At 39.2% G+C, this 12,286-nt stretch overlaps 1 protein-coding gene across 1 annotated transcript in view; it reads left to right on the top strand.

Moving 5' to 3' along the window:
• Nucleotides 1-5,018: 5,018 nt before the first annotated feature.
• Nucleotides 5,019-12,286, top strand: part of LOC122417326 (probable G-protein coupled receptor B0563.6) — a 42,684-nt gene continuing 35,416 nt past the window's right edge. The window contains exon 1 of the mRNA XM_043430760.1: nt 5,019-5,459. The gene's annotated coding sequence lies outside the window, so the exon portion shown is untranslated. The remainder of the gene's footprint in view (nt 5,460-12,286) is intronic.

The following is a 12,286-nucleotide window of genomic DNA, read 5'->3' on the forward strand; positions in this document are numbered from 1 at the left end:
TATATTTAATTTTTTTTTAAATTTAATTAGAAAAATAAATATTATTAATATTTATTTCATAAATGTATTATTTAAAAAATTGTTAAATCTATTATAAATATTTAATTGACATATTTATTTATATAAATTGAATTTTTTAATTTAAATATAACTTTAAAGTGTTATTTTTTAATTCAAATAATTATTTTATGGAATGAATATTTTTTTAAAATTGAACAATTTCAATTTTATTCAAATTTAATGCATCAGATGAAATTCTTGTGTTCGTGCAACTTCTGCACTCTCGCGACATCATTTCGACACGAGCTCCATCCAAAATTGCGGAGTTCTCGCCTCTCGGGGTGTCAAGAATTCTTTTTATCAATCATTTCCCGCTTCGGAAGCTCGACGAACAATTTTTCAAGTCTCAACTCTGCCTCGCAAGGCCACAGCTCGAGACACTTCTCTGTCCCTGCGTCATAGTTTCGGGACTTGTTTGTATAAAACTGCCGAATTCGTGGCTCTTGGAACGTTAGAAATCATTTTTATCGTAACTTCCGACTGACGCCAGCGTCGCGATTTGAGTTCCGAGCTTTTTGAGTTTCATTTTCGGCGCATTTTCGAGTCTAGTTTTTGCAAATAATTCTAAAAACAAAGGTTACTTCGATGTCGAGCCACGCGGAGAAGAAGAAGTCGTACGGATATTTCCGCCACTCTAAGACGCGAACAAATGACGCAAAAAATGAATTCATGTCGTTTCGGCGCACACGTTGCGACCATATTCGGAAAAAAGGGATAAAAAAACGGTTCGGCTTATTCTAGGAGGGCTTGAAAAAAGTTCGGGTAGAAAAATGTTGCCACAAAGCCGGAGCAGAGCTTCAAGGCTACCTTTACGCGGGGTACGCAATGCGAGAGTTCGAAACGATGACCGAGCATACCTCTGGGACCGACGTGAGAGAGTTCTGGCCAAGCCTCGTATGTCTTTTGCGTGTGAGAACTCGATTACAGCAGCACTACGTTGCTTAGTCGGAGACACACTCGCGGCGACTACGAAAGTCGATGGTCCCTTTCAAATATCTCCCGCACCTGGATATTCCTACGTAGAACACCGGACAGATTGTCCGAGTATCGATTTACCAGGGATAAAAAGCAAAACATGGGAGGAAAAAAAAGCAAGAAGCAGGGAAAACACTACTCGGGAACAACGCCGAAAGAGCATCAACCCTCGTCTTTTTTCACCTCCGCCCTGTCCTCCGGGGGATGAAGTGATTTATATTTGAAAAGAAAATCGTGTAGAAAATTTGAGGAGCTTCGCGTGACTCACTAACCCTCTGAAAAGATTCAGCGATTAAACATCGCCAAGAACAATTTTTTGGCTCAATTTCAGGTCTCTTCGCCTCTTTGAATGTTTATTCGAACAGCTTTTGAAGCTTTCTTACTCGGACGGTTTTCCTTATCTTGTCAAACGTCACGAATTCGTTCAGATCCAAAAACTCAAAATTCTTCGTCCGACTTTCTTTCAGTTTTTTATTCCCCTTTTTTATTTTTCTCTTGCTCTCGCCTCGAGGAAACTCTCGGGAAGCAATCCAATCTCTCGCACAACCTACGAAAATATTTCGTCGCGTCGATGCTATACGGATCGCCCGACGTCGAAGACTTCACAATTCAGCACAACTCTCGCAACAATTTGTATATCTCTATCGAAGATTGTTATATAGCTACATAAATATATAAAGTAGAAACGCCTAAAGTTGGCTCGTGTGAAATGGAGCTTTTCCTTATCGCGGATGTGTGACTTTCCTTCCTCGAATGTCATGAATTTGTCTCTTTTCGTGCACGAGAAGCACTCACAGAATATGAAAAATTTGCAGTAAGAACAATTTTCTTACATCGAATCATTCCACTCGTTATATAATTATCTGAAAAAACTTTTCTCACTTTTTTTCTGGACGATTCTTCATTCCCCAATCTCTGTAAAAAACGTTTCAAATATTTCTATTCTCTGGAGAATTCTCCGCAATGGTAAGAGTCATCAGAAATTTGAATTTTCGCATTCGAATGATTTACAAATAAAAATCAAATTTTTCAAACCAAAAAAGTGTCTACTGCGTCGATCGATTGCGATCATATTTTTTTCATCAACGTCCAGAGCACAAAACACAAAATGCATGAGACTAAAAGTTCAATAAAATTCAAATGATTTGAATATTTTACGATTTTTCAAAACGATGCAATAATTTGAATTTTCGTGTATTAATTAGTGAAGTAATGAAGTATACAGGGATTTTTATTTTTTATTTTTAGTACATTTTATTAAGGGGAGGAGCGGTCGCAAAATGGCGTCTCATAAAAAGACTCCACGACGATTGACAGCATAAGTGGCACAGCGAGCATCTGAAATCGAAAATTCAAAAAGATTATTAAATCATAATAATATAGCTATCGCAGCATCGCAGGAAATTTGAAAATTTTTATTAGAAAAAATGCCGGCCATTTAAAAAAGATCTAATTTTACACAAAAATTTTGCAGTAAATTGTTAATAAAAAAAAGAGTAAACAATTTAAAAAAAAAAAAAATCTACGATGCGACAATAGCGATAAGTTTTCTCAAGAAAATTCTGTTTGAATCAAGTCGATTACACAAAATTTGACAGAGTTATGCTTTCGAGAAAAACGCATTCAAATTTTTGAGAGGATAAAATTGAATGATGTAACTTGAATATTAATATAAAACAAGTTTTTACCGATGAGTCTGCTATCCCTGGACCATACAGAAGCTCTTTTGCCCCCAAGCTCTTTTTTTCACACTAATATTCCTCTTGAAGAAAATTATTAGTTGTAAGAAAAAACGTTTTTTTAATCACGTTGAAAAATCTGAGGTAAACTTTGTTTTTATTTGTTCGCTCGATATTTCGTAAGCGCTGAGAAAGTTTTTTTTTCCAAGAGTTTCGTTTTTCCGTGTGACTCGCGATTCCTTCGTCAACTTTAACTCAGGTGGCGCATAACCTTTGAATTCTTGATAAATCGCTTACACGTAAACTGTCACCCGCGCGCGCGCGCGCGCGGTTACAAAAGAGAAAAAAGTGTGAGAGGTTACAGCTACTCGGGAATTTCGCGCTGCGATCTCGCACTCCGTGCCCCCCTCACACCGTCCAGGCACGTTGTATTACGGTTCGTGAAAGCCACGACGATGGAGATTCCGGAGAGTTGAAAAGGGACAGGTTTGGTTTCGCGGTGGCGTGCCAGCCCCGATAAGCTCATCAAGTTCCAACTCCGAGAGCTTTACCCTTTTTCCACACATTTACAATAAAATGTATTTAACCCCGAAATTCTCGAATGCTTTGCCAAGTGTCAACAATGCTTTTCTCATTTCACATGAAATTTTGCCGAATCATCATTCTTCGAAGTTCAACTATTGAAAATGATAAATCAAGACTCATTTGAGTTTGAATCTCAATCTCAGCAATTTCTAGCGACTCGCATTTAATTTTTTCCCTCCTAAAAAGATCAAAACTTTTTTCGTTTTTCTTACAGTTTCATTTCATGATCAAAGAAATGCTAAAATTGTTTTTAAGGTAGATCACCCTCGAAGGATCGTATTTCATAGGTGCCTAAATTCGATCGATTTTTACTTCCTAATTAAAAATATAATCACTCCAAATTCATGCCAGAGTTATTAATTCGAAATTGTAAATACATTTTTTCAACTTATCTTTTGGCGGATAAAATTAAAAGCCAATAATTAGACGGAGATCCATCGCTAAATGAATCCGAAATTTCATTCGTCCCTGGCGGAAATATTATGGTTTTTTATGTGAAAAATCGCATTGAAGGGTGCAAAGAGAAATGGATCAAGAAAAAAGTATTAATAAAAATTAATACTAGTGAGACCAAAGTCTCGGATTTTTTCCAAAACCTTCACTTAATGATGATTGTGTATTTTTTCATAAATTTCGTAAGAAGCGTTTATTCGTTGTATGGAAAGATAAACGATTTTTTACGCATATTTCCTTATAACCCTGTGTATTTTTCTTCATATTTAAACACGTTTTTTTATCTTCTTTTTGAGTAATAAATTTAGTTCTGTTTTTTTAAGCACAGCTGAAATCAGCAGTGAATAAAATCTGTGTCAGAGGGAAAGAGAAAGAGAGCAGAGAGAGAGGCTGGGGAGAGGAGCAAATAAACTTTGGTAAATACATCCATAAATAATTGTCGCGAAGTTAATTGCTTTTGGGGGGTGATAGAGGATCGATATCGGGGGAATGCACAAACTTGAAATATCTTAGAAAACATTCCTGAACGTGCGGCTGGTTTTTCTGACCCGTTTTCGGTGCAATCCTAATTGTAGCTAATAAAACTTTGGGCAAAACTGTTTTTGTGGAATAATCCGAGTAAGGAAATTCCATGGAGAATAGTGGTGGTGATAAAAGCCTTGAGAAACAGTATTTGCCACGAGGATCTGAGGGAGTATTTCAAATTCTAATTTCGCACAATTGTTCAGGCTAAAAGGGCGTGATTAATACGAGCAATAATTCATTAGAATATGTATAAATACGTTTGAATGAAAAACTCTATGTAAAGAAGCATACTAAAAGCTGCGAAGAGGAATGTTGCCCGAGATTCTCAATTATACACTCGATCTCGAAGGAGCGAAGACCGGAAAGGGACGAAGGATGAGGAAAGAGAGAGCAGAGAGACTAAAAAGTGTGTATCAAAAGCTTGAAAAGCGTTTATCACGCAGGCGCGAATGGACGTAGAGCGCTTACGAGAACGTAGACGAGCGCACGGTTCGCATGTTCCCTCCGTCATCGAATAGTGAAAAACGTAAGGGCGTATGTGCCAATCTTCGCAGGAGAAGCTCCTCGAGGTACGCCATTTTGAATGCCAACAATTTATATATTTATACGTATACAAACTCCTGCTTCTCTCTCTCTCTCTCTCTCTCTCTGCCGTCCTCACCCGCGGGGATATCTCGTTGAGCTCGCGATCGCGAGAGTCAGGACGTGGCGACGGGAAGCCAGTCGACGCCGCGACGCGACGCGATTTGCCCACCCCGAGCTGCTCTCGAGCGATCTCGATTCTCGTGTCAATTTAACGCGTCATCCTCTTACACTTTCATTCTTCTTTTCCTCATTTTTCTTTCGCGCGCCCCCTTTATCCCTCGCGACAAAACTCTTTTATCAGCGATTATTCCCTCATCGAGATCGGATTATTATCGCGGAATACATTTGACAAGAGATAACGCAGTCGTGATCGTATTACCGATACGGAGATTCGAGCACGCAAAATATCGTTCGATAACCATTCGTTTATCATGGTGCTCAAGATTTATTGTTTCGATGAAAAGTATCCTGGTCGTGCTCCTCTTCCGGGATATCTGTCAGGATACGAGAACGTCTCAGGTTTCGACCCTCGATCATAATCCCCTGATCGATCACTCACCGGAATGCGGAGGATTAACGAAAACAAGTGGGAGTAACGTACGTAAAAATATAGCAATAAGAAATTCAGCCTTGTTACGAATCGCCATTTAATTTTCCCCACAAAATATCCAGTCGAACGAAATTTGTTCAAAATAATATTCCCGGCTACATCGACAACAAAAGTGTTAGGAAGAATCCGAGCAATTTCCCTCCGAAAATATCGTCCGTCCTCGAAGCTCCGGTTGGAATGAAAATTTTCAAGAATCTCCAAGTGGAAGGAGCCCGCGTGTGGTCAGACGAGAAAAATCTTATCTACCGCTTGTATTTTCTTTACGTTCGAGCGAACCCCATCAATTTCAATGAAATGTATATACGCGACGAGGAGAGAGAGAGAGAGATAAAAGAGCGACGGTTAAACGAAACAAAATACGAAAAGAGTCGAATGAATAAGAGGAAAAGTGAAAGAAAAATAAGGGAAAGGGTCGAGGGCTGAGAGTTGCGTTGATCGGGGAACGCGATAGAACGAATCCATCCTTTTTTCTCTTCTCTCTCTCTCTCTCTCTCTCTCTCGCTCACTTTTCCTCCAGAAATTTATCCTGTCCGCGAGATGTATTGGTACAGTGACAAATGATTGAGGCTCTCAGACTTTCGTCAATGGGTTCCTCGAAGCAATAACAATTTTTTCGACTTCGCTTGTACTTTTCGAAGTACTCGATCGACTGGAGAACATTTTTTTGCAGCCAGCGAAATTGTCGGCTTGTCCGCATGCAGCATTCGGTAGATTGAACAATGAGAGTCAGAGAAGTGGAAGGAAAAATAAATGGGCGACTAAGCATAACATGTGAAAAATCATCGTGAAAAGACTCTTAATCTGCTTGAAATATAACGCTTGCTCCGCACATTCCTTGTAAAACCGGGCAATCCAATTGTATAAGCTCGAGCGTCTCGGAATGCGCTACCTCGAGTATACGCGTGTCCACAAAAATGTATGTTTTATGTATAGTTTCGGTACACAGGGCTATTCGTCTGTGTCACTTGTAGCAACGAGAGCGTTCCAAGCTACAGTATTATTGTCCCATATAAATGGGAGAGAGCAACGAAAAGATCGTGGCAAAAGCCTTCGGAGGAAGATGCGATCGCGAAACTTTTGCCGCAGTCTCTCTGCCTCTCGCGGTAAGTGCGAGACGAGAAAACGAACGCTTGCCTGAGCGCTGAGAATAAGAGAAGGGAGACCGGGAGATAAAAAAGAGAATCGAGTTTCCATTCTTCGAGAAGCAGTGGCTTGCTGAATCGCAGATTTTCTTTTTTTCATAACACTTTCCAAGCTGATCGTTCCGTTCGAAAATGGGGCTCTAAAAAATTGAAAAACTTCACAAATTTCCGTCCGACTTTGCTGGTGGTGGGAGACTTTATTTATGGGATAAATTCGCTCCGTCGTCGGCACAAAATATCATCGGAATAATACTTCAGCTCAAAAATAAAGCTCGTTGAACGGTCGTACGTTATTCGGCTGAGGGAAATGAATTTTTGATACGGCGAAGAAATATTATTGGACGCTCCTCCCGATAAATCACTCCAAAATGTTTCGCCCCCTCTCCCCGAGGCTTCGAGCTTCCGCTACGATCGCCACGTCTCCAGACATTCGCTCGCAACATTAATATGCAGTTGATACGCACAAAAATGCATAATTCTAAAAAGTATTGCGTCATTAGCACGAGAATAATGACCTGAAAATGAGACAAGACTCGGAGGCTTTCCTACCGATGGGAAACGTTCAACAAGCCACTTCGAGGTGGGAAAGAGTTGCGCGAAATGAGAGAGCGCACCTCCAGACGAGAGGATGGAAATAAAAGTTCGTCGTGGCCACGGAATCGTCCGCAAAGCTTCCTTATAAATCTATAGATATATAACGCGAATAAATATAAACATAATGGGAACGAAAATGTAAGGGAGGCTTCACACGACACTGATTAAATTGATGTTGCATAATAAAGCTTGTCGGCGTGCACGTTTTAGCGATAAAAACGTGTTAACGACGAGGAAGACTCGCTCGACTTTATTGGCTTATCAGCGAGGGGAGGCAACCGGTAAAAAGGCGCAAATTGTGGGGGCTCGGTGTATGTGTCTGTAGATATTAAGAATTGTGAGAGCTTCTAAAACGTTATTAAGCATACACATAACAAGAACGCCATAAACCCCATAAAACTGAGATTTATCCAGATATTTACAGATGTTAAGTTGTATGTGACGTTTCACGTCGAACCGCAGTCGTTTAATGACTGAGTGATTTTCCTCGAGCCCTTAAAGCCTCAAGAAACGAAAAAAATTGACTTCTATTAAGACTTCCATTATATATATATATTTGCCTTCCATATGAACCTATAAAAACCCGAAAAAATTGGGAAATTCTATATTCACAGCACGCAGAAGCGATATTCTTCTTTAGAAGCGCGTTTTTTTTTTTCAAACTCGCTAAAACTATAGAATTTCGCAATTTTTTTGGGTTTTCATAGGTTCGTATGGAAGAAAAATATATGAAAATGAATAAAAAATGTGGAATTTTTGGTGCAGACAATAATTGCGATCTCCACATTGTACACAGCTGATAAATTTCGACGATCAAACTTCGTGCATAAACCATGTACAAATAAGTATTTCCAAAATTAAAACAATGTTTCTGTACTCTTGAAGTATCCTTGAAACTATACCGAAAAGTTTGCTATGGTGAGTTATTTCCGTCTATAGAAAAACGTTCCCGAAAAGCATCGATTTTTTGACTTTTTAAAGCAGAACTTCCCTTAAGAAATTTCCTTGCGGAGGAACGTGAAAACGAGTTTTGCAGAATACTGCGATAAATCAAAGAATCGAACTTTCGAATTTTTTTTCCATGCTTGGACTTCGTCACATTTTTGTGTTCACTTTTTCTAACAATTGTTCTTAATGCGAAAACTTTTTTCAAGCTTATCCGTAAAACTTTATTTTTTCGATGCAATAAGAGGCTTGGAAAAGCGCGTATTGTGCAGTAATACGTGATCGATTTGTCGTGGAATAACCCATGCGAATGTTGCATTTACCATGCGAGGGCACAGACGCGCGAAATGATGCAGCCAGGGAATCGTCCAGGGCTCGTGTATATATGTAATCGTAAATTTATCCACATGGACAGATATTCTCGTATATGTATGTGATCTATATATTCGTGAGATAAGGTAATATCCACTTTCGTACTTTGAATTTGACGATCGAGAATAAAGTAGGAATTTTAAGGTACAGGACGCTACAAAATTCTCAACGTTTTAACAGAAATCGAATTTCCACTGTTCTTTCCATTCGTAATGAATCAGAGAAAAAAGTGCGTTCAAGGGCGCTTGTTCTTGATATAAAAATCTTCGATTTAAAAAATTGAGTTGGATCGAAAAAAAACTTTGCACACGAGGATAGAACATTTTTTGTATTTCTTCGTTTATTGGTTTTTTTCTTCCGGCATGTTCGATGATTTCGGTAGGAGATTCGACTGAAAGAAAAAAAAAAAAAAACAAAACAAAATCGACGATGTTACGAGGTTTTGTGGGACCATCAAAAAATTCTATTGCTTTGCACCAAGGAAAATGGAGGGACGAAAAAATAACTTCAATATCTGCATGAGTGCAGCGGTGCCGTTGTTGTTTTGTCTTCTATTTTTCTTTTTGTTTTGTCACGAAATTGCGGCGGTTTGATGAAGGTTTTTTTCCATCATATTTTCCATTTTTTTCACCTTCTTCGTTTGTTCGGACGGTCCTCAATAATAGTAGCAATCGATATTTCAACAATCGACCGCACACAAAACCTTATGGTTATTGCAATAAAGAATATAAAAAGAATTGTAATCGGTTCAGTTCTCTCTGCGGAATAAGCTCAAAAGTCATTTTTCAAATAGATTAAATTTTTTTTCAAGAAAATCGCGTTCCAATTTTTCGCTGCTTTCACTTTCATCACTCAAGTCACTTTTTTCTGCAGTTCATGGCGAAACGAGTAGAAAAATAAAAAAATCTGAAATTTTGAATCTCACTGTAGCGTGCGATTACAAATGCTCGGAATTTCAACTCGACAGGGATGCAAAAATAAGAATGAGAAATAAATCAATTCACCTTGACAAAAGGTCTTATAAATTCCATCACGTAAAATGATGACGGTGATAACTCTCGTTAAGATTTGGCCATTGTGTAATGCCAGCACCACCATAAACATTAGATGCACGATATTGGAGTATAAACTTTCAAGTGCTTGGGGGAAGAGCGATTAAGTGCATAAAGGAGTGACGAGGGAGTGAACGATATTCGACACCGCGCGCGACTACGTGCGGAGAGTTATTCCAGCCCTGCTCGGCCAACACAACCCTTAATGCATCAACGTCGTACAGTCATTGAGAGATGGTGACAGATTCGTTACCTTGGCTAAATATTTGCTACCACTTTTTTCAAAAACACGCTTTATTATTTTCCGCTTTGCTTACTCATCGTTGCAGGTTAAGTGAGACTTGTTTTTATAAGTTGGATCGACGACGGAGTGACGTTGTTCGGGTGTTTTTTACGCTGGCATGTTTGTGTTTGATTTTTCCTGTCGATTTTCTCCCCCCCGGAGTTTAAGGTATTCCTTTCATGAACCCAAAATCCCTACAAAAAATTGATTTTAATTTACAGTAAAGTACAACTGCATCCGAATAGATTGGCAAAATTTCAGGTTATCGATCATTTAATGACGAATTAAAATGTTAGAAATCGTAAAATTTCTACGGGAGCTCATGGAGAATCTGTCATCACCACATTTCTATTCAATAATTCGTACACTGAACAAATTCCTGATACAAACTGTCTCACGGATAGAAAAAAAATGTAAGAAATCCATAGCAAGGATAAAAATAAAGGGTTATCGAATGTTTAAGGAAGTTGAGGCATTAGAATGAAAATGATGTCATCGCTTTTAAACTGACTGCATCTTATAAAGTGAAGTGTAAAAAAATCAGTTAAATTTTCAGACAGTTTAGGAGCGTCGTTGGTGAGAAAAATCAATAACAATTTGGGCCAAATAACATGTAACCTTATGGAAGTGAAGACACATTAAGTGATATCTCCGTTAAAAATGATGCTAAAAATATGAAATATTTTGGGCAACATGAGCAAGGCTCGCTAAATAATGTCAATTTTTTTCAGATTTATTAGGAGATTTGCTGAGATTATATTAACCCTACACCTCATGTGTCTTTTTTCATACCCTCAACCTCATGACCGGGGTTTGAACGCACCCCACTCTTTTTCTGCTTATAAATCCGGTCCTACGATGCTGAACTGACTTTATCCTACACCATTTATTCCGTTTTTTTATAACGAAAAGAATGATGTACGATAAAACTAATTTCAATTGAATTTATATATAAAAAAATCCGTCGATAATCAGTCGATAATGTCGCTTGTTAGGACGGGAGCGTAGTTTGAAGTTCGCGTGGGGTGTGCTCACACCCCAGTCATGCGTTCTAGGGTTAATATTAATCTGTTTCTCGTGCAGTTTTTGAGGCTAAGGTCGTCACCGTCCATGTTTTCGACTGAGCTTTCACCAGTTTTTCATCTTTTTTTCCCAACTTTTATTTAAAGTGTATGTAACATTGCCGAACTGTAAACTGGCCTAACTTTTGAAAGGTACAGGTCATAATTTTTGGGTAAAAAAATGACTGTACAGCCTCAACTTCCTTAAAAAAAATATCAACGATAGAAGTTGGAAAAGTGGCAGAAGCAGAAGCTTTTCCCATGTAACTTCGACTTCTCAGAGGTTAGGAATCGGTCCAAATTTCGAGTGCCCTAGTTTGCGACACTAAAAAATACGGCCCTGCGAAAAGAATACCTTAATTGGGCTCTTTTCGTCGTTGAATCTCCACGAGTATTTTGTATAAACGCGCATGTAATTTCACAACGAAAAACGAAAATGCGTTCGGTATACTGCTGCTGGGCATTAAATTCATCGGCTGGAACTGAATTGCGAATAATAGCCTTTGACCAAATTCGCCATCCCGATACCGGCAGCGCGCGGCATTATGGGCGATCTCGGATTTGTCGCAATCATGAGAAAGTACGAAAAGCCGATGCGGCCATCGTTTTATTCGCGAGTACCAGCGAATTAGCACGGGCGATCGGGCCAATTTGTTTTAATTCCAGTTATCCAGTTAAGTCATCGTTTTTTATGAAAACAGCAACGACGATGACACTCGTAATTCGACGAGACTTTTGTCCCGAGGTTTAAGACTTTCCCCCCGAGACTTTCCATCGGGCCATGATTTTATTGAGTTGCCTCCAAACTACCACATTTTTCGTTGAAAACCGTCTCATTCGGTGTTGTTCATTCAACCACTTTCGTGGCTCTTACTGCGACGAGAGAAGAATCGCTTGATCGTTCGTGCGCGCATTGAGAAGGGCAAATTTATCACGAATATTTCTCCCTGACTCTGCGACCGCCGTGACGAGTTATCCACGTCGAGGAGTCTGCGAAATATCGCAATTTTCATTTCTCATTTCTGCGCGAAGAGTGTTTAACCGTCTGTAAAATCGTCGTAAACATACATAAAAATGCTTGAGATTTTAAAATGTAGGGCAACGTTGAACTACACATTCGAAGAAAAAAGGTCAACTAAAGTTCGGCCGACGTTGTCCGCCAACTTGTCTCTTCGAGAGGAGAAATAAAAAATCTCGAAGAAAAACCAGCAGCCCCATCGACCAATAAAACCGTCTTCGAAAGCTCTCGCTGTTGAGAATCTTTCATTATCGCAGCATCGTCGCGGGGAACGACTCAATTTACGCGATACTTTGCTCCCCGTCGATAAGTTCGGGGGTCCCTCGCGGTCTCGTTTAAATTACGCG

Source organism: Venturia canescens, chromosome 10, assembly GCF_019457755.1.
Source record: "Venturia canescens isolate UGA chromosome 10, ASM1945775v1, whole genome shotgun sequence".
Lineage (NCBI taxonomy): Eukaryota > Metazoa > Arthropoda > Insecta > Hymenoptera > Ichneumonidae > Venturia > Venturia canescens.